Below are 22,345 nucleotides of genomic sequence, written 5' to 3' on the forward strand. Positions count from 1 at the left end.
AGAGCTAGGGATTCAGGTTCATCGAGTTAAGCTAGTAGGTTTCTTTTAGGATAATTTGAGTTTGTAAAAGTTTGTAATAATGTTTAATACTCAGTTCTGAGATTGGATAGTTGGAATTTGAATGGTTTATAATATAAGTGTGTGTTTGGCTTGTGTGCATACTTTAACCTGTTATGGTCCGTGGTAGTTGGTAAATAGGGTCACTGCATATTATTATTATCTTTATTATTGTTATAAGCAGGTTATAAATAAGGTGTGTGTGTGTGTGGACCCCAAACTTCTGACCCGGGTTTGGAGGGCGCCACAGGGACTACTGATAAAACCTTATTCTATCTCAACCATGGAAATGACTTACTTTTGGTGCAGATATATGTTGATGATATCATTTTTGGTTCTACAAATGACAAACATTGTAAAAGGTTTACCAAGCTAATGCAGTCAAGATATCAAATGAGTATGATGGGAGAACTTAGCTATTTTATGGGCCTTCAAGTCAAGCAGAATGAAGAAGGAACTTTTATTTGTCAATCTAAGTACACCAGAAATTTGTTGAAGAAATTTGGAATGCAAGATTGTTCAAGTGCATCCACTCATATGGCCACTGCAACAAAATTGGATAAGGATACTGGTATATCAGTAGATATTACTGATTATAGAGGTATGATTGGCTCACTACTCTATCTAACTGCAAGTAGACCTGATATCATGTATGCTACCTGTCTTTGTGCAAGATTTCAAGCAGATCCAAGAGAACCTCACTTAACAGCTGTGAAAAGAAATTTCAAGTACCTAAGGGTACAGCTGATCTAGGATTGTGGTATCCTAGGGAATCAGACTTTAAGCTAATAGGTTACTCATATGTAGATTTTGCAGGGTGCAAAATTGACAAGTAAAGTACAAATGGAAGCTGCCAATTTCTTGGAGGCAAATTAGTTTCTTGGTTTAGCAAGAAACAAAAGTCAATTTCCACACAACTGCAGAGGCAGAGTACATTGCTGCAGGAAGCTGTTGTGCTCAAATTCTTTGGATGAAGAATCAGTTACTGGATTATGGGTTAGAATTTTCTAAAATTCCTATTTACTGTGATAATCAAAGTGCTATTGCTATGACAGGTAATCCAGTTTAACACTCAATGACAAAGCACATCAGCATTAGGTACCACTTCATAAGGGAGCATGTGATGGAAGGTACAGTAGAATTGCATTTTGTTCCAACAGATCAACAACTAGCAGATATCTTCACAAAACCACTATGTGAAGCTACTTTTACAAGATTGGTAAATAAACTTGGAATGGTTTTAGGTTCTTTCTCTAAATCTGTTTAGTTTATGATCTGATACATCAGACTATATGATCAGTATTAACAGATATTACTATCCTTGTGTAATATGTGCTTAAATTGAAATTTACCTAAGTGTTGATTGTTGTCTGATATGAATTTCTAAACTCTTATAGTGATATGAATGTTTCTGTGACTATTTAATCCAATGAGGATAATTGTGCTAGATGCTGACCTAGTAGTCTTTAATATACTGAAGATCCCATATTTGAAGTAATTGTTTATGTAGAAATCTTTTGACACAAGCAAATTCTGATAATGAGCTTGGTTAGGTTTACTTTATGTATCTTATTACTAAGTCAAAAACTAGAATAATGCTTCTTATCTGTTAAGTTCTGATGTTAGTAAATCTTATGGATGTACTAAGTGCTGATAAACCTCACTTATCAAAAGAAAAAGTAGAGAAAAGAAATAAATATCAGGTACTCCTTTGAGATCTAGAGAAAAATATATGTGGAAGGGAAGACCCAAGTGCATTGCTGGTATTAAGTAATATGCATTAGAAAAAGCAAAATAAAATTTTCTTGGTGACTTTTCACATTCTCTGATTACTGGAGAAATACTCTGATAATAACATAAATTCTGATAAGCAGTTGTGACTCACTTACACTGAGAAGCCACTGTAAAAAGGAATTTCAAAAGATGCATTAAATGAGCACAAAACAGTTGAGGTGGACTCATGCATGAACTCATTCTATAGTAGACTTCAGACTAATGACAGATTTTAAGCAAAGTTCTTAGTTATGCCTTATTTCTAAGATGTACTGAAGTGAATCAGACTTTACTCTTTGTCTCATATTTAGCTTAATGCACACACTTACACTCCATATGAATGATGAAAATTAATGTGGTGATTAATGTTGTTTTAGATGAACAGTTTAAGTGTCAGTTGCATAAATTCTGAGGACAAGTTCTGATGGAAGTTCTGATGATTAAGTTATGAAGAAACCATATCAGTATTTGTGTAAAGAATTACAGAAATAAACATTCACTTTTTGAGTAAAGAAGCCATACCATATTCTGATGACTTTTAAATTATGATAATAATCAAGTCCTGATGCTGACGTGGCAATATTTATTTACTTGATTTATTTTTGGTCAATACTTCAACGAATATTTTATCAGAATATTGGTTTATGTGAGATAAAGACAGTAATAATCATTTGTTTGGTGGGAACCATTTTTTTTAAAAAACTGCATGTGCATAGTAATCATTATTTATTTCCCGTGCCCATTAACTACTGTCTTAACTGTTGCATGGCTGACAGGTGTATAGTCTGTTCCACTTCTCAATAACTATTGTCACGTGGGGTGTCTAAGTAAAAGAGATAAAAGATTTTCAAATCTTTTATTTACATTTCTATTCTACTTACTCTCTCTTTTTCTTATTCTCTCATATTTTCTGATGGTTTTCTATACAGACATTCTATCAAACACCTTTCAGGCACTCTTCTTTCTCACTTATTTCTTAATGGCACACAAGGATATAATCTTTAATGGAGCAAAGTTCATCCCAACAACTATGCTGCCATTCTCACTAAGAGTGAATCTCCTTCGGAACTTCATTTTGAACAAGATTTCTTAACTCATAGTGAGATTGGGTATGCTCTGACTCAACCTCAATCTATTTCTGGCAAACAAGTGCTGACGTTCTGGCGAACTGGGTTATATGATGATGGTGGTGGTGCTGGTTCTCCAAGCATAATTTTCACATTAGGCGATGTCGAGTATGTGGTTACTAAATCGACTGTTCGTAAAGCTCTCCATTTACCTGAAGACTGTACATTCTCAATAGTGGAGGAGCCTGTTTTACAGTAGCTTATGGCCAATTTGGGCTATGAGCAAAGCCTGGAAAAGCTGGGTCAATTGAAAAGATCACATATCATAAAGGAATGGAGTTATTTCTTTGACTGCATCACCAAGGCATTCGTAAATAAATGCTCCAACTTTGATGCTATTCCCATTATGAGTCAGCAAATCGGGTACTCTCTTATAAATCAAACTCATTTTGATTATGCAAGTGTTGGACTAGGTTTTATAGGGGATAGGATGACAGAAGATAGGAATGTAGTATATTTTGCTAGATTCTGTCAGCTTATATATAGTTACTTTTGTGCTGATGAACCCCAACTATTCAGTGACTTTATTTCACCCTTTAAGCTTGCAAAAAAGGGCCTTTAATGATCTGTTAAACTCTGATACCAAGAAAAAAGTGCTGAGGCCTTTACAAATCCCTCAATCAATAAAACAAGTCTTGGTAAATGCTGATCCAGAAACCTATACAACTGTATATCCCGATGTCCAACCCACCAACCCACAACAGCCATCAACCCCCACTCCTGTCACTCAACAACCACTCACATCAGAACATGCCAATCAACCATCAGCACCTACTGTGCAGCCTTCTTCTTCAAAAGCAAAGAGGACAAAGACTGTACCTATGACACAACAAAAGAGAAGGAGGATGATTCTGAGAGATTAATTAGAAGATGAGGCACAGGTTCAAACATCAGAACCTGTTGCAAAAGCAGCTAAGGAAGTGTCTCCTCAGAAAACAAAGGAAACTGGGAGTTCTAGGCCCCTCAAAGGCTTAGGAACATAAATTCTATGACAAAGCTCCCAAAGTCTCTCCACTCTTGAAGAGATGGAAGAAACAAAGAGCTAACAGGGACATAGCTGAGTTAAATTCAGAGGATATAGAAGCAGCAGCTAAGGAAGGGGGTCAGGAATCTCTGATCCCAAAGGAGCCAATTGTGATTGAATCCCTTCCATCTACACAACTAGAATTTGCTGAAGCCACTGCATCTACACCTCCACTGTCACCAATTCAAGCTGAAGAAACTGCTCAAGACAGAGTGCCTACACCTCCTGTGTCTCCTATCATTGAACAAGTACATGCTGAAGACCCAGGTACAAGTGCTGAAATAGATATTCACAACTTGGTTGTGCCTGAGGTTCTGTACTTAGAAGCTCCAACCATTCTTCAACATACTCCACCAACAATACCAATTTTAGATGCTGATTTCAATTCAGATATTCCAATAACACCTCTTCTGAATCTAGATGATGAAGATCAGATATTAGGTGAGCATCAGAATTTGGATGTTGATCAGAAATTAGAGGATGATTTTGAAACCTCTATAGCCTCACACACTATCATTTTATCAGAGGAAGCTGATTCTGTAGGCTCTGTAAGTTTTGATGTTGCAAATGTTGATACTACTGGTGAAGCTGCTACAAATCTAAATGCTGATGCAGTTGGTCCTTCAGGACATGCACCTCAACAAGTTCTAGGCAAAGCTGATCTAATCAAGAACTTTGTTAAAGAGGATGCACCAGTACCTTGGAGTGAACTCCAAGAGGACAAGAATGGATCAAGGAGTGGAACAAAGTTGATTTTGTTCCTACTGCAAAAATTCTTGATGAGCATCTGGCTAAAGCTGATGAGATGCTGGTGAATGATGATTTTAAAGCACAACTCAGAGTTACTGCATTGAGCACAAGGCACCTTCAAGGTCAACACTCAATAACTCAAGCCAAGGTGAACAAAATTCAAGAAACCCTGATTCAGCAAGACATGAATGTCAAGTTGGAAAAGAACAGGTTTTTTAAGCCAGCCTTTGACCGCATTGGGTATAGAGAAAAGACTCAAGAAAGCAGCAAGCTCAAATATATGATATTTTAAAGAATCAAGCTGCTCAACAAGATCAACTCAATGAAATCCAAAACTCTGTGGAATTGCTTGTCTCTCTCCTATTACCTGATGATGCCAAAAAGGGGGAGAAAGTAATTAAGTCCAAATACAAAATTGATCAACCACTGAAGGGTAAGGATGATGATAATGAAGAATAGGGAAACTCTGAAAGGGGTAGAGGTCATGGTCAAGGCAAAGGATCTTCATCTAGGAAAGCAGGAACTTCTACACAGAGATCAAATTCTGATGCTGATAGAAAAATAAATTCTGATAAGCAAGTTCTGACTAAGCCTGATGTTCTGATACAGGGTGAGAGTCAAGAATCACAGAAGTTTATGCAGACACTGAAGCTTAAGGGGAAGGAAACATCAGTCTACTATTAAGACCCCAAGTTACAGAAGCTGGATGAAGAAATTTCAAAAAGGCTATTTTTCAAAGACAATCCAGGAATGGACCTTGAAATTCTGAAGGAACAAGAATCCAGACTTAAAGCAAAAAATGTCAAATCCAAGTCTAAAGCTTCTATTACTGCAAAGAAACCTCCAAATTCTAAGGGCATTGAAAGGCATATGTCATAGCCTATTTATTTTTTCGAGGATTTAACTCAACTCAAATAAGAATGTAACAAGTAAATAGTGGTTCTATCGTCAAAGAGATCTCTCAAAGTAACATCTGTCAAAGGATTAAGAAACAATGTTCATCTACAGACTTGAGGAATTACTTCACTGGAAGAAGTTCAAGAAATTGATCAAGCCTCAGTGATATAAATCAAGATTGTGGATTTAATCAAGTGATAGAGATCTTGTCAGGGTATCAGATAATTAAAGGGATTTAATCTGAAGAAAATCATGTTATCAAAGTCAATACATGAAGAAATGTCACTGAAGTTAGTCACTCATGAACCAGACAGTACATCGACTGTCAACATTGAAGTGGTGGAATTGATTCATAATTTTCAGTGATTTTCAGAAGATTGTCAGAAGAGTGGTTGATGTTCAAGAATAGTATTAATTCTCTATTAATTAATTAAATCATATAATTTAATTAAGAAAATGAATTATATCTGCAAAGATTAATTTATTAATTAATTGAATTAATTGGTTAATTAATTCTGAATTAATATTATGTTTTTTTCAGAATTGATTTTGAATTAATATTCAATATTAATTCAGCAAGACAATCATTCGAACCGGTATGACAATCAATTATCATACCGAAAGTCTTTCCAGTTCATTTAATTGTCATACCGAAAGTCTTTGCAGTTCATTTCATTGTCATACCAAAAGTCTTTCCAGTTCATTCAATAGTCATGTCGATTGTCTTGCTAGATCAACGGATTGTCTCACCGATTGTCTCGCCAGTACAATCCAATTTTATTGATTGAATTAAATGTCAACAGCAGCATATCATTGAAGACAATCATCATTATTCAACAACACAAGAACAAAGAAAAGAACAGAGCAGCAGAAAATTTTTCATATTCAACTGCAATATTTCAGAACATTAATTTCTAGCATTTATAGTTAAATCTAAACCACTAGAAATCATTCTCTTGTTCTTGTGTAACTATCTAGCGGATCAAAATCCCTAGAACTTAATCTCAAATTGCTTTTAGCATTTGATCTTTTTATTACAAAAATAGAAAAAGTTCATGTCGAATTTATTCTAGATTTGTAATAATTTATTTGAGATTAATCCCTTGTAAACGATACCGTTGTTGTAACACCTTTCAAGTTTATTAATAGTTTTATTTAACTTGAATTTTTCTTCACTTTTTATTCCGCATTAAATTCGATTAAACGGTATAGTTTGTATTCAAACCCCCCTTTCTATAAACATATTGGGACCTAACAATTGGTATCAGAGCCTTCTGATTAACGAACAAATCAAGATCCTAGACTTTTGTGATTCTTCCACTCCTTGAATTTTTATTTATTCAAAAATTCATAATGACTTCACAAAAAGTTGGAACCGTTAAAATCCCACTGTTCGATAAAGAAAATTATATTATGTGGAAGAAGAAGATGCTCTTGTTCTTACAAGTTGCAAATCCCAAATATCTGGATGTGTTAAAGAAGGGTCCAAAAATTCTGATGGTTATTGAACCAGAGGTTATAGAAAATGATGTTGTAATTACCCAAGCTAGAACCTATGCAAAAGAGCCTGAAGATTTTTCTCCTGCTGAAAAAGAAGAAGCCTCCTTGGATGCCAGCCTTAAATTAATTTTAGTTGATTCCCTTGATCCCTTGATGAACAGATATGTTATGAACTGTAAAAATTCCAAACACATCTGGGAAACTATTGAGGTGATTAATGAAGGCACATAGGAAGTTCGGGAGAACAAGTTAGAGATCCTAACCTCTGAGTATGAATATTTTAAATTCAATCCAGGAGAAGGAATTACTGAATTGTTTGAGAGGTACAATGCATTGATCAACAACCTAAACATAAATGGAAAATATTATTCAATCAGGGAGGTCAACAAAAAGTTCCTTTTAACACTGCCAACTCATCTTGAACATAAAATCACTGCCATAAGAGATGCGAGAGATCTGAGTGAGATTTCTTTGGAAAGGCTCTATGATGTGTTAAAAACCTATGAGTTGGAGCAGATTCAGCAGAAGGAAGTCTACGGGAAAGGTAGAGTGGTCAGCACGTCTACTGCTCTAGTAGCTGAACAACAACAACAACAACAATCTCAACAGTCAGAGAGAATGGTACAGTCTTCCAAGGCTGAAGAAAATGTGATAGTAGCAGAATTTGATCCTCCTACTACAAATCAATCCGGTGATGATTTTTACTCCTTGGAAGAGCTGGAGCAATTGGAAGATGAGTCAATGGCCCTGATTGTCAAGAGATTCTCCAATGTCAGATTCAAGAGGAATCCAAAGTTCAAGTACAAGTCCAACTACAACAAATTCCAGAAAGGTGGATCTTCATCCTCTAATACCAGCAATGGTGGATACAAAACAGGGATGGTTGATCGAAGCACCATTCGATGCTTTAAATGTAATGAGTTGGGACACTTTGCCACAGAATGCAGGAAGCCAAAGCAAGTAAGGAAGAACTCTTATGATTATAATCAGAAGAGTAAATCTGAAAGGGCTTACCTGGCAAAGGGAAGAAGCTGGGATGATATTGACAGTGAAGATGAAGAAGTTGGGAATCTTGCTCTTATGGCTATTGATGGATACACTTCATCATCAAGAAAAGAGGTAAAATTTACTGATACTGAATTAGTTTATCATTTAGGAGGCTCCTTAGATTGTGCTCGTCGTGATAATGAAATGTTAATTCGACAAATCAAAGACCTTGAAAAGAGGTCAATGAATTAAGACTTGTGCATATTAATCAAGATAAATTAAAAGAACAAGTATCTTTTCTAGAGAATAGAGTTGACTGATATAGACAACTCGAAACTATTCTCAAAGACAAGATCAACGGTCTTGAGACTAAGGTTAAAGCTTACTTTAATTCTTGCTCGAAGGCTAAAGAGTTCTACAATAAGCAAGCTATTAATCAAACATCTGGAGTAGGTTATGATTACAATGTTGCTATTGGAGAATTAGGCATAAACTCCCCTCCTCATGTCTATGCTAAAGGTAGGGAAGTACCACATGTGCTTAAGGGTGTTGATAAACCCCTCTATAAAGAATCAATTGTTGAACCATTTGATGAGACCTCCTTTATTATTCAAGAAGAAATACGTGCTGAAGATCTTGCTAATGAGAAGGTTGTTTCCAAGCCAAGTGTGTCGAAAGTTCCAGTCAAAGTTGTGAAAGCAACTAAGACTAACTCAGACACACATGAGTTGGATAACAAAAATGTCATATTTACCATGCATAATTTGCCTGTTGTTAATTCCTCTCAGTATGTGGTGTTCCTAATTGCATGTCTTGTGCTTTTAATTTGATGTATGCTTATTTTAATGGTAAGCATGTTTCTAGTGATAAGACTACTCCTCGTCAGCATGTGAATAATAGGAAGCATAATAGGTCTAAGACTGCTAGTCCTCCTAAGGCTAGAAAGGAAACATTTGTGCCTAAACCTAAACAAAAATTTGTGAAGGCTGTTTACAAGGTCAAATGTCCAGTCGTTGAGAAAGTTAAGAACATAAAATTTAAGAATGTTGTTTTTCCTGATAAAGGCCAATTCTACAAGTATGCCAGACCCAACCAAGTTTAGGTTCCGAAGAAGGTCTAATCCATTTGTATTGCAGGGCATTAAACAGGTGGAACCGGTAGTGTGGATTCTTGACAGCGGATCGTCAAGACATATGACCGGAGATAGAGCCCTACTATCAAATGTGGTTAAGAAAGCTGGCCCAGTGGTTACCTTTGGAGATAACAGCAAAGGTTTAACTGAGAGATATGGTTGTTTGCAAGTTGGAAATGTTATCATTGAAAATGTGTATAATGTGCAAGGACTTGAACACAATCTGCTTAGTATCAGTCAGTTCTGTGACAAGGGCTACTATGTTTTATTCGACAAGCTAAAGTGTCAGATCCTGCACAAGAAAAGTGAAAAACCCTCCTTGATGGGAATCCGGAAAGGAAATCTGTTCGTAGCTGACATGAACTCTGGAAGCAGTCCTGAAGTCAATTGTTTCTATGCAAAGGCATCGTCAAATGAGAGTTGGCTATGGCACAAGAGACTTTCCCATCTAAATTTCAAAGCAATGAACTCTCTTGTCAAGAGAGAATTGGTCAGAGGTCTGCCCTGTAGCGACTCGTATATTTTATTATTTAAATTATTCAATAATTAATAAATAAAATATATGCATGGGTAGTGTCAGCAGTGTATTATGTGTTATTATTTTTGTGTGTGACTGTGGATGCATAAGATTATTTTTGTAATAAATATTGAGTGGTATTGTTCTGTTCCACTTTAAAAAGTGGATTTAATTGCAGATTTATTTTCATAAATATTTGGATGATCTCTAAAATTGGTTTTATAATTTTATAATTTCAATAATTATTTTTAGGACTTTATAAATTTGAGAAATTAATATTTTGTTAATTATTTATTTTTAAATGATTTTCTGAGTGCGTTTAAGATTAAAATCCATATTTAATTAAGGAAATCTTCAAAAATTATGAAACTTATATTTTATTAAGTTCTTATTATTCTGAGAATTTTAAAATTATTTTGGGAATTTTCGGAGTTAGTTTCACCCGCGCGTCGATTCGTTTAATTGATAAAAGCGGGTATGAATTATGTTTCGGAAATTATTTTAAAATTTCAAAATTCATGTTTTTATTAACTTCGGGATATTTGTAACATTTTAAGACTGTTTTCGTAATTTTTTGAATTCGTTTTAATACGTAATTTGGTTCGATAAATTGTGAAATGCGGTACAGAATTAAGCCTTTAGTCAAGTGAAGACACGTGTTGAAATTCTAGCAATCCTTTTGCTTCGTGTTTGCTGTTGATTGGGGGGAGATAATTAAAAAAAATAAAACAAACACAAAAACAAATTATAACTAGCCCCCTGTAAACCCCCCCCCCCATCTCCTCTCGGTCTCGATCTTCTCTCTATGTGTCTCTTTCAATTTCTCTCCTTCTCCCGATTTCTTTCCCTCCAGTTGTGGTAAGTGGTTTTCCGGCAGTCGCTTTGGTCTTCTCGGCCATGAATCCTCATTTCAGTCCTGCTTTGTTTGATTGATACGTATATATATATATATATATGTACGCGTATATGCGTGTATATATGTATGTGACGCGCCTGTGTTTCGATTCTGAGTTGTATCCTAGTCGTTACATTTCTCCGATTGCCACCAGTCTTTTCCGGCAAGGCGGCCGGAGTTTTTGTGATTGTGCGTATTGGTTGCCCTGTGTTCTCGGTTGCTTTAGTGCGGTTCTGTTGTGGCGCGTTATGCGCGTGCAGCCTGTTCTGTTGGTTGTGTTTCGGTTCAGTAATCTGAATTAATTCGTATTATTTTATTATTTGAAGGGAATTATGACTACGATTCGTGATATAAATAATTTCGTGCGATTGATTTTAATCAAATTTATCGGTGAAATTTTTGTGTTGGAACCCGAATAATCGGGTGCCCCGAAAATTTTGCCGCCGTCGACGATGAGCCTAGGCGAGCCGACGGTGGACTGTGATGAATTATTCTGAGTCCTAATATTTTAAAATAAATAAAAATAAAATACGAATTATAATAATAATTAGTTGATTCAAATCGGTGGTTGGAAATTGTGAAATGTGGATTGCGTGATTGGTTTGGACTGAATTGATTCGTTGTGCATTGTTGTGTGATTGATTTGACATCGATTATTGCTTGACGGGTAGTCCGATAAACAAAGGTGACACTGCCCAAATTTCGGGGAGCATATCCTGTAAATTATCGGGGAATATTCGTCGAGTGTGTATAGTTATATACTTATAAATAAATGTTATATGTGCATATCTGCATATTGTAATAAATGGTTAACAACCTTGTTTTTACGAAGCATATCTGCGTATTATAAGAATATATTTTATAAGTTATAACGGACAACCCTGTTTCCTACAACGACAAGTATATTCAATTTCCGAAATGAATATCGAGCTGAGTTTTAAGTATGGGAACCCTGATTGCTATGTGTATTGTATTAAAATGTGTAATTACGAGTCGGGGTTTGATATCGAATGGGTAGGTTTGCTAGCGAGGATATGTCAAGCATCCCTAGACGTCTAACGTAAGATATTTCGACTCTATAGGTTATAGTCGGGAACCTGAAAGTGGATGTTGGACTAAAGATAACTTAGTGGACAGTCAACGAGCTCAATAGGGTTTTAACTGAAGAACCTGAGTATTGAAATCGAATCCAAGGTGATCTAGTGGTTAGACGATAAAGCCTGAGCGTCCGAGTCGGATCAGAATTGATCAGTATTAGTCGTAAAGCTCTGCAAGGCAAGTACCCCTGACCATTCTTTTATGGTTCAGTGTATATGAATAGCTAAATGCTTTATTTTCGTAATGGAACAAAAATGTTTTAAGTTACGTATCCCCGTAGTTATAAATCACTGTTTTCAAATTGTTTTGGGGGAAAAGTAACTTCGAAAGGTACCTATCTCGAATGAAATGATTTGAGAAATGGATTTTATATGTGTGCTGGTTAAATAAATGATTTTAAAATGAGATCAGTACAAGTGTTTTGAAAACTGGATAAAACGGTCAGATATGGGATACATTGGGGCCAGAGTAGGCCTATTGAGGTGGCGTAAGAGGCTAATTCGGTTGCGCGCACTATAAAACCGATTAGTCCAGCAGGTCAGAGACCTATCTAGTCTCTGAGTTCCGGAACAGGTATATAGGATGACAGTGGGAGCTGTTCGGTATTGATAGCCTGATCAACTATCTTCACATATCCACTAAGTATCTGATTTGGGTTTTGCGGCTCCGTAATGGAACAAGTGATTTATACAGTGGATTTGGAAATGAAGATAACATGCTAGAATTAAACTCTGGTATTTATACACAGCACACTACTGATGATATTGTTTTACAGAGCATGCTAGTTTTTGTATCCAGTTTACACCTGTTTTACATGTTTCTAACGAGTTATGAATTATGTTCCTATAACTGCTTTACTTTAAACTGTTTTACTTGTTATTCATATAGTGGTACTACTGAGCAATTGATTGCTCACCCTTGCGAAATATTTTACATATGTATTGCAGATGCCTAGGAGATTCTTGTGCGGTAGTCAGGGCAGAGTTCCAGCTCCTTTTGTGTCAGGCTCCTCTGAGGTAGTGGTGCTGGACCAAAGAGGGTCTGTTGAGTTGTTGTGTTAAGTTAGCTGTATCAGAAAGATTGTTGTAAGTTGGTTTGTATTAGTTGCAACCTAAATCATACTTAAACCTGAAAAAGGTCTTGGTAAAGAGGGGTAGTAGATATGTATTATTAATGATTTGGATTGAATTTTTATGGTTACTATTGTTATTGATGACGTCAACTCCTGACCCCGGGGTTGAGGCCGTCACATGCCTCAACTGGAATTCTCCCCAGAAGGACTGTGTGAGGCATGCCAGAAAGAAAAGTCAAAGAAAGCAAGTCACAAAGGCACTGACACATCCTCCATAACTGGTATTCTTCAATTATTGCACATGGATTTGTTTGGACCAGTTAATATTCTTTCGATATCAAAGAAGTGTTACTGTCTTGTGATAGTTGATGACTATTCCAAGTATACGTGGGTTTTATTCCTTCACTCTAAGGATGAAATACCACAAGTTGTGATTAATCATATCAAGTTGATCGAGTTAGATTCTAATGTCCCTGTTAGAGCAATAAGGTCAGATATTGGAACAGAATTCAAGAATTCACTTCTCAATGGATTTTATACAGACAAAGGGATTACCAGACAATATTCAGCTCCTAGAACCCCTCAGCAAAATGGAGTGGTAGAAAGGAAGAATCGTACATTGATTGAAGCTGCAAGAACTATGTTAAGTGAATCAGGTCTTCCAATGTACTTTTGGGCTGAAGCTGTCAATACTGCATGTTATACTCAGAATTGAACTCTAATCAACAAGGACCTCATGAAGACTCCTTATGAGATTATGAATGAACAGAAACCTTATATCAAATACTTTCATGTATTTGGTGCCAGATGCTTCGTGCTCAAGGATGGAGATGATCGTCGTGGTAAATTCGAGGCAAAGGCATATGAGGGTATTTTTGTTGGTTATGGAAGAAGATCATACAGGGTGTATATCACTGATCAACACAAAGTAACTGAAAATGTCAATGTTACATTTGATGACACTAAACTCCCTAGTATCCAAACTGAAGATCCTTCTGAGAAACTGAAGTTTGATGATATGTCAGATTCAGAATCAGAAAATGATCAAGAACCTGAGGTTGCTGCTGGTGAAGAACCTGTTAATTATGATGATACTCAAGGTAATGGTGATGGAAACATTGGCAATAATGGAGATACCACTGCTACTGACGGAGAATCATCAAGTCAACCTGGCAACAACTCAGGGGGAGATGCTGAAGGATCAACTAGTAGGACACAACTTCCTAATGTATTTCAAGGCGAATCATCAAGATCAAATCTTCCAAGACAGACTGTCTGGAATAAAGCTCATCCTTTTGAGTTGATTATTGGTGATCCAGATGTTGGAGTTAGAACTAGACGTGCTACTCAAAATGAATGTCTGTTCTCAGGATTTCTTTCTGAGATGGAACCTAAGAAGATTGAGGAAGCACTGACTGATCCAGATTGGGTGATTGCTATGCAAGATGAACTCAATTAGTTTGAACATCAACAAGTCTGGAAACTGGTACCTAGACCTACACACAAGAAAGCTGTTGGTACTCGGTGGGTATTCAGGAATAAACTAGATGAAGATGGTTTGGTTACAAGAAACAAAGCAAGACTGGTAGCTAAAGGGTATTCTCAAGCTGAAGGCATTGATTATTATGAAACCTATGCTCCAATGGCTAAACTTGAGGCTATCAGGATATTTCTGGCATTCGCAGCATTCTCGAACTTTAAAGTTTATCAAATGGATGTCAAGAGTGCCTTTTTGAATGGAAGGTTGGATGAAGAGGTATATGTAGAGCAACCTCCCAGTTTTGAAGATCCGGATCAATTGGATTTTGTCTACTTTCTTTTCAAGGCTATCTATGGTCTCAAACAGTCTCCGAGAAAATGGTATGACACTCTTTCTGAATTTCTAATTGAAAATGGCTTTACTAGAGGTGTCATAGACAAAACTCTATTTTTCAAAAAGTATAAGAATGATACTTTATTAATCCAAGTCTATGTGGATGATATAATATTTGGGTCTACTAATGATAGTCTCTGTAAGAGATTTGCTAAGTTAATGCACAGTAAATTTGAAATGAGCATGATGGGAGAGCTGAAGTTCTTTCTCGGATTACAAGTAAATCAAAGGTTAGATGGAATATTTATTTGTCAATCCAAGTAACTCAAGGAACTCCTCAAAAAGTATAATCTATAGGATTCTGTATTAGGAAGGACTCCGTCATCTATAGCTGTCAAGCTTGGACCAAGTGAAAACTCCATTAAGGTAGATATCACAAGCTACAGAGGTATGATTGGCTCATTACTCTATGTAATAACCCCAATTTTTGGAATTTTTGAAACCCTTATGAATAGTGTTTTGCTGATTATGCTGAATAAGAAAACTTAACTTTCCATGCCACACTATGTAGGGGTTCTTCTATTGTTATTCTGAGATCTTATTAGTACTTTATATGAGATATAAGTGTATGTAAAGATCGTCAGAATCCAAATTCGAACACTTTGATTTTCCCCGAAAATCCACCAGATACCGAAAGAATTGAGTATAAGGGAACAGGATAAAAAGGATTTAAATTCAAGGATTATAAGAGAGGATCATAAAAGTAATATAATGTATTGAGAAAGGTTAAGGAAACCTAAGTAATAAGATCCCGGGTATGATCCCTCAAACGATAAACAAAAACGAAAGTTAAGCGAACCGCATAACAGATCAGCGGTCATTAGCCAAGTAATTAGAAGGTAATCAAAGAGGTTAGTGAGGATGATGTCATCAAATCAATAAGAAGAGGACAAGTGTGGGAGGATGACATAACAAGGTGACATAAGCAAGACAAAAAGGAAGTGTATTGTTGGTTGATTCTTGGCCATGCAAAAATTACCATGGTTAAAAGGTAATTAAGAAAAACAAAACAAAACAACCAAGCAAAACAAATCACAAAGTTGACTTCATTATTCAAGAAGAAGCTCTCGGCCTCTTTTCATTTTCAAAGGAAAGAAAAATCCAAAACCAAGATCCAAGCTTTGTTAAAACATGAGGTAATTATCCAAGGTTCCTTATGCATAAATATAGTTATCCTATAAGTTTGAGCTTCAAATTCATTCACAATCTCTTCCTAAAAATCATGGAAGAAAAGGGTGAATAGTGTTTTTCAAGAACTTAAATTTTTGTTCTTGAGTTTTTGTTTAGATTAAGCTTGGATAAGGACTTTTAAGGGTGATTCCAAGCTAATTACTTGATTCTCCACTCTCCAAGGAAGGTATAACCCCTCCAAACCCTAACTTTACTTTGAGTATTAGGTTTAGTTTTGTTTTTATGGTTCATGAGAAGCATGATTCTTGTAGACTTAGAGTGTGGTTGGTTTTGTAATGAGTTGGAGTTGTAATTCTTGGATTATTGATTAATGAACTTAAGTATAGTTTTAATTCATGTTTGAGAATAATATAAATTGGAGAACTTGAGGTGTTGGGGCTGTTGTAGTATGATATGGATGGATTTTGGTTGTATGAATGAATTGTGGTTGATTGGTGGGTGGTTTGGAGTAGAATAAAAATTGGTAATCGCGTAAACATAGCCGTCGTAATATCCGATTTACTTTAGACTGTTTTTGTTCTTAACATCAGGATCCGAGAACTCATTGTTAGGTTTTGACCATTGCCATGATTAGATAGTTCATGTTACGAGCTTCGTTTTGATATGTGGTTCGTTTGAATCCGATATACGGTATAGGAGAAACGACTGTTTTAAGTAATGGCGTTTCGCGAACGAACCATTACCCCTCGCCTTACTTTGAAACATAGGTTAAAGACCTTAAAGGACTAATTGGAGTATGAAACATTTATGTGAGGTGTATTATGCAGTTGGTAAGGCACTCGCGAAAGAATCTCCTTAAAACCCTTAATGGTTAATTTATTAAAAATGGTGGAGCCGAGGGTACTCGAGCGACTTAAGTGAATCGTTAAGCGCAAAAGCGAACGTTAGGGTTCAATTGGTTAAAGTCTAGTTTCTTAAGAGACCGTGGTTTAATTCCGGCTTATGTTGTTGTTCATAGGTTACCGGACCCACTCTAAGCTTAAGTCTACCTTGGAGCACTCAGGCAAGTTTTCTACCCGTTATACTGTTGTTGTGATATATATATATATATGCATTATCTTGTGATAGATGCATGTTGGTTAATTAGCAAATTTTGCGATATATTGAAGCATGCTGATATGGTATATATATGCATGTCTATTTCGTAATCTTGATATATATCTGTTAATTCAAATGCTTATAAGTTGCATAATACCTATGCTAGAGATAAGCAGTAGTTGCGTATACCCTTAGTGTAGGGGACCCAAAGGTGAACATTTTCCTAAAAAAACCAGGAGTCGATGTTCCCGAGTATATTATATATATTTATATATATATATAGATATAGTTTTCAAAACTATGAATCGAATAAGGTTTATTCGATAACTTTATTTTATTAATGAATATTATTTTGAATATTTATTCGAGGACTTATGACTCAGTTATATTATTAATGAATATTATTTTGAATATTCATTCGAGGACTTATGACTCAGTTATATTATTAATGAATATTATTTTGAATATTCATTCGAGGACTTATGACTCCGCTTATTTTATTAAATAATATTCTTTATTTTATTAAAGAATAATGTTTCGATAATCAAACTTATTTTTGATTATTTAAATAAAGATCGTATATCTTTGGTTATTTATTATTCATTTTAAGTATAAGTTTTCAAACTTCTACTTCAATTATTTTTATAAGGATTATCCTTTTGGGAATATTATTTAAATAATAATATTCAGATATTTTCTAATATATCGGGACTGATTTATTTCATTAAATCAGCATTACTCCAAACATTCTTAAAAATGTTTTCGAGTCTTCAAAATGATTTTAAAAAGTTAGAGCGGATCCCAAAACTCATTTTGATATTTAATATCTTCCTTTCGAAGGGGATTTAAATACTCGCTCAAAACCTGAGGGATCCGGCTCAGTGGTGTATTTTACATTCGCAACGAGGTTGCTGTTTTGAGAAAAAAATCTTGATTACTTGCCCATCGTTGGGGAAGTAAGTTCATCTATTTGAGTCGGCATAAGCAACATGGGCTCAGTGGGCGTCCATGAAAGTGTAAGTGGCTCAGTGGGAGTCCATCAAATGCGTAAGTGGATGAGTGACAGTCCAGCATAAGGTCCTATTGCGGCCAAGGTGATGACCAGTGGGGAATTCGTCCATCTACTAGTAGAAAAGGTTACTTATTGGTATCTTTGCCTGATCAGCAAGATATCAGGTTTATGCCAAGGTTTTCTCCTTTCCAAATTCATTGGATATTTCAACTCTGTTTATAATTTTCAAAGCAGAGGTTTTCAGGGAGTGTATGAAATGTATATATATAGGTGTATATATATATCGGGACTTAATGAAGTATCTCGTAACTTCATTATTTATAATAATATTCAAAGATTGAATCTATTCAAATCTTGTCTTGTAGTCTCATCTATGTGATGAACTTTTGAAACTAATTATAACTTGAACGGTGGTAGTTCAAGTAGTATTCGGAAAAGATATAAGTATATTGGAGTATCTTGTAACTTCATCTTTTCAACTTATATCTGGTTAATGATTATCTTATGCATGACAAAGATTTTCACAAAAACGTTGAGACAAGGTTAGATATATGAGATCACCTTGCAACGATATTTTTATACAGTTATAAACTGGAACTCTGTATATATTATGCATGGAAGAGGACTTCCAAGATTTTGAAAAGTATATATATACATATATACTGAATATTTTGCGACTTGGTCGCGTTAAGATATCAAACTTGGTTCATTTCTTCTTGACCTAGACTTTCATGAATACTATGAGAATGCTCATATATTGTTAATTATTATACATATTATTTTGGTGGGCTTGTTGCTCACCCTTGCTTTTTTCCTTCATCACACAACATCAGATAGACAAGATGAACAGGACCAAGCTCCTAATTCGCGAGCGGATAGGAAACATTCTGCAGTTTCCTATAGGCGTTGATGTCGCTGTAGCTGAGGTAGGAACTACCAATAGGCTAGGCTTTCAACTCTTGATGTACCAAACTTATGTATCTTTATGAATTGTAATAATGGCAAAGAAATGTAAATTTATTCAGAAACCTTTTTAAGGTGTAATGGCATATAATTGTGGAATAAAATGACTCGTGTTATTTTTGGATATTCATCTCTGAGACTATAACTTGTGGTGTGTGTGTTAATTGTGGGGTCACAGTACAGAGTAGTTGATGGTTTATTAAGATTGGGTGTTATTAAGGGAAATGGAACTCGAGACAACCCGGATCCCTGACCCCAGATTTGGGGGTGTTACAGAAATGGTATCAGAGCTAAGCGTTATAAACCTCAGAGATGATGTGACGTTAAGATAATAAGTTCACTAAGATAATAAGAACTCTTGCCAAGTTCATAGTCGGGCTACCTAATGTAGTACTGACAGTTAAAACCCTTATTGGAACCCTTATAAATATCGTGATAGAAGCGTAGTTCGTTATCGTATATGGTAGCGGGACTCCGAACCCTGAGGATGAGGAGCAACAGCGTGATGATGTTTTATTACTAATTGGAGATCGGATTGTGGATCCGATAGAGCGTCCTAACGCAGGACCAGATGATGTTCATATTGAGGATGTAGCGGTTGAGGATGTTGTCCTAGAAAGGATTGTGGCTGAGGAGGATTCCGTGGAGGATCCTGACAAGAATGAATAAAGGACCACTGAGGAATTGATGACCATGATTAGGGAAACTACCAGAGGTAGGATTGGCCGGTCACTACCGGAGGTTCGTTCAAGTTTGTAAAGATAGTAGCCCCTTTGACACGGCTTACTCGTAAGACTAAGAAGTTTGAATGGACTGAGAAATACGAGAAAAGCTTTTAACAACTAAAGCAAAGGTTGGTGGCGGCCCCTATGTTGGCGTTGCCAGATGAAAAAGGAGATTTTGTAAATTATAGTGAAGCTTCGCATAAGGAATTAGGGTGCTTCTTATACAGCACAGCAAGGTAATCGCGTACACGTCAAGATAATTAAAGGAATATAAAGTTCGATATCCCCACCCATGATCTTGGGCTCGTGGCAATAATTTTGCCCTAAAGATTGGAGGCACTACTTGTATGGAGAGAAGTGCGAGATTTACACAAGCCATAAGTGCTCTAGTGCATTTTCACGCAGAAATAGCTCAACATGCGCTAGAGGAGGTGGTTAGAGCTAATCAAGGATTACGATTATGAGATTCTTTATCATCCGGGGAAAGCCAAAATGGTGGCTAATGCCCTTAGTATAAAGGAGAGACTCAAGATGAAAATGTTTTTGGGAGAGTTTATAAGAGATTTTGACAAAATGGAAATAGAACTGAAGGTAACCGGAGCCGGTACCGAAAAGCTGTTTGAGATTGCAATACAGTCCGAATTATCGGAAAAGAACATATTGTGCCAGAAAAAGTGATGAATGAAGGAAGAGAACCAACAATTAGATAAAAGATTAATACCGAGAAAGATGATAAGGTAATAATGAGGTATTCCTACAGAATTTGGGTTCCAAATGTTTAAGAGCGTAAGGACTGGATCTTAGACGAAATCCATAGCTCGAGGAATAAGATTTAGGGCAAACCCCGAATGTGATAGTCAGGGAGGTTGCCATTAAGAAAGGAGGAGCCCATAACATAATGAAGTGGAAAACAAGGATTTTAACGTATAAGATAACCCCAAGTATGGGAGAAGGATGAAACATTTCATACTAAGGAAACAGAAAGTCGAGTAAGGAAAGGAGACCTGAGACGGTACTCCTATACGGCAATTCATGGACCTGTCTAAAGAGAACTTAGACTATTATCCCCAACCACCACCCTGAGGGGATATTACGGTGGGAAATTCTTTCAGGACCTTTAAGTCACTAAGCTCTCAGAGTTCCAAGGAACAAGCGAACCCAGTCGAGGCAAGAGCCTGGCTAAAAGAAATATAGGAATCATTTGAGATTCTAAATGATTAACGAATCACAAAAGACTGTTTTGTCACTTACCCTCCTAAGAGAAAGGCCACCCGCTGGTGAAAGACCAAGAAAGGCACAGAGCCAGAGGTTAGAATAAACTGATTAAAGTTCAGTCAATTGTTTTCGGGAAAGTAACTCCCAAGGTTATGAAGGTAGTACATAAACTTTAGAGCCAGAACAAAAGCGGACAAGTATGATGAATTATGAATTTAAGTTGTAAAAGTTGTCAAGATTCGTTCTGAGGACACGAATCTAGAATGACGGGATGTTTGAAATCAATGCTTATGTTGTGGTTGTAATGGAAACGAAAATAAAAGACTGAAAAGGGTAGGAGTATAAAGGGATATAAAGGAAATAGAGTTGAGAAGTGATAAGGGAGTTAGGTATGGGAAACCCTAAGAAACCCTTGCAATAAATATAGAGAAGTGTGACATCATCAGCACGATGGTGACTGATCATGAGATAAATTCAAGGTTTGAAGGCGTAAGCGATACGTATAGTTAATTCCCTTGAAGTTGACAGTATTCGATGAAACTTTGAGATAGATCGATTGATTAATAAGGAAACGCGGATGGACTGAGGAGTCAAGAAAGTAAGAAATTAGGAAAATTGGATGAAGGAAGTTACCTTCAAGAATATGAAGTGTAAGACCGGTGGCTTGATACCCAGAAAGGGAGACGCCAGGTATGAAAGATATCCCAACATTGAGATGACTGTTGAGATAAACAACAAAAGTAAATAAGGAATTATTAAGAAGAAGTTCACGTTGAACACGACCAATATCTTCCTGAACATCCTTGTTATCGTTACCCAATTTAGGCAATAAAAGTGGATAACCGTTGTTATCTTTTGGAGGCCATATTAATTGACCTCATTTTGAATACAGATGTTATTGTGAAATTCGGCATATACTATCGAGGTGGGAATGATTGAATAAGACACCCTTATCAGGGATATATGACTTGATTTATCAATGGAAGGATGCATGTACCTTTTTAAAGGTGGAATTAAGGATAGAACATCGGTAACATAAAATGAATCCTAGGGGAATGCATAAAGGTTAGCATTTCACCCTTAATAGGGATAGTATGAGTTTTGACAGTATGAATTGGAAAGGATTAAGGTAATAACAACCTTTAAGAATTAGTGGAGAAATTTTTCAAAAGTATATAGACAATGATTCTGGTATTAATAAATGGTATCTTGATATGCCCTGTTTCTAGGGAATACAGGAGGAACGATTCAAGGATAACCTTAGAGGTTTTACAAGGAGAAAGGTAATATTCAAAATTCTCAAGAATAGAAATATTGATAAAGGAAATATGATGTAATTATAATGATGCCAAGTAGGGCACGTGTTAAACCACGAGAAAGTATGGATCGAACCAGTAAAGGTCGAAATTATTTAGGGCAATTAGGACCTAAGATAAAAGATGTTCAAAGTATGATTGAGAGTCAGTCGTGACAGTGATTAACCTCTAAAGACTGAGGCA

The sequence above is a fragment of the Apium graveolens genome, chromosome 10 (genome assembly GCF_009905375.1).
Source record: "Apium graveolens cultivar Ventura chromosome 10, ASM990537v1, whole genome shotgun sequence".
Taxonomy (NCBI): Eukaryota; Viridiplantae; Streptophyta; class Magnoliopsida; order Apiales; family Apiaceae; genus Apium; species Apium graveolens.